This window comes from Lolium perenne, chromosome 5, assembly GCF_019359855.2.
Source record: "Lolium perenne isolate Kyuss_39 chromosome 5, Kyuss_2.0, whole genome shotgun sequence".
In the NCBI taxonomy this organism is placed as follows: domain Eukaryota; kingdom Viridiplantae; phylum Streptophyta; class Magnoliopsida; order Poales; family Poaceae; genus Lolium; species Lolium perenne.
The window spans coordinates 121617423-121619488 of NC_067248.2; positions in this window are offsets into that span (position 1 = coordinate 121617423).

Consider the following 2066-nt stretch of genomic DNA (forward strand, 5'->3'; position numbering starts at 1 on the left):
GGAGGTGCATAGCTAGCCACCATGGTAGCAAATCCGCGTCGATATATATATATATATATATATCGACGCGGATTTTCTACCAAGGGTGGTAGCTATGCATAGGGTATCAGCCATTGGATAGAAGGAGTTATTGATTGTACTACTGATAAGATAAAAATCCCGGGAGCACTTTCATGAAACGGGCATTTGTGCTCCGTGATTGCATGCAGACTAAGAGGTTGGAAAAACGTTGCCACAACTTTCACATACATGTTTTTAACATCATTTCACACATTGTTTCGGCAACGGTCAAGGCAACCGGCCGTGTGCAATTTAGCTTTTTTTTACATGTTTTGACACATTGCAACGGTTACGGTACCTAGTGCCATACCGTATGGAATTTGTCTTTTTTACTCTTTTTCACACATTTGAGACGGAACGGTCAAATTTTAAAAAAAAAACTACGTCAGCAAAAAGCCTTGTCTATACGCGCAGTACACACGTTATGGTTTTTTTTCATTTTGGTGGTGACGGCAGCATGGTGCCATGCCGTGTGCAATTTAGCTTTTTTACACGTTTTGACACATTGCAACGGTGATGGTACCTAGTGCCATACCGTATGAAATTTGTCTTTTTTACTCGTTTCCACACATTTTAGTCGGGCGGGCATGGTTTAAAAATAAAGGATGTCCTTAGGGCAGCCACAGGCGTTTGATAAGTCGTCGTTCATTATTGTAGCTGTCATACTTTGGCTCTTATATTTTATGTGGCCCAGCTAATCTAATTTTGCCCGTGCCGTGAGTTGGTTGTCATTTCATGTAAAAGTTTGTAGGGTGAAGGCATTAGAAAAATGCCCCGTGCGGCATTCGGAATGCGAAAACTTTGTAGGGTGAAAGAATTAGAAATTTGGCCGACCGTGCCGTGTATTGGTTGTCATTTCATGTAAAAATTGCTTCCCACGCTCTAAGATTAAGGTGGTTGCAATAAGTCATCCGTGTGGTTAAGTTTGAATGTGATTCTTTTTTTCCCTTGTCGTTCCTTCTTTTTAAGGTTTGTAATGGGGAACACGTGGCTCAGATTTTTTTTTAGTAAAAACAGAAACAAATGGGTTGCTTTAAGTGTGCTTTGCACATGGCATGATGGTCTTACAAACTTTCGCTGGATTCGTGTCGACGTGCGTGGTAGCTGTTTAGACATACTTTATCAAAATAAAATAAAAAGCCATAAAAAAATCTTTGTAGGGTTACATGCAGCGGGCAGCGTGTGTGTGAAAAGTGTTACACTTCATCTGTAACCTTCCATTGGAAACCAAGCGTGTGCAAGTTATCTTTTTTTACACATTTTTACAATTTGTACCGGTGACGGTACCTAGTGCCATACCGTATGGAATTTATCTTTTTTACTCGTTTCCACACATTTGAGTCGGAACGGCCTGTTTTCTTAGAAAAAGGATGTCCTAAGGACAATCATGGTCGTTGATAAGTCATTGTTCAATTAGCCGCGGCATTTTTTCAAACAAACTGATGCTGCATGCATGTGATTAGCAGCGTCCGCTTGCCGCTCCGGCTAATTAGCTGGTAGGCATAGGCGACTGTAGCATAGGGAGATGACTCGTCTCCATTGTTCCTCCAACAGATTCCTTTGCTCGAACATATCGCCTCTCCTTATTCGTCAAACTGAGCTACATATGCTTAGCGGGAGAGGCAAAGATGAATATATGGGGGTGCTGGGCTACAGGAGGTCGCCGGGCTGCCGCGCTTTGCCATTGCGTCGGCCCGGGAGAGTAACAGCTCGCCGTGAAGAGGAAGAAGGTGGGCAGTGGTACTGTGGCAGGCTGCTGGCGGCAGCGTGAGCGCGTGCAGCAGGACTCCTCCACGAAGCTGTGACACCGCCGGCAGAGCACCAACGCGCAAGAAGCTCGCCGTGCCAGTGTGGATGCCAAGGACGCCGGGCGCCCCGCCGTGCAGTGCTCCGCCGAGGCCGTCTACTTCGTGGAGGCCACCGCCAACTGCACGCTCTCCTCCATGGGCTATGCATCGATGGGGTTCAGGAGAGGGAGAGAATCAGCCATGGGCTTCGCCGCATGG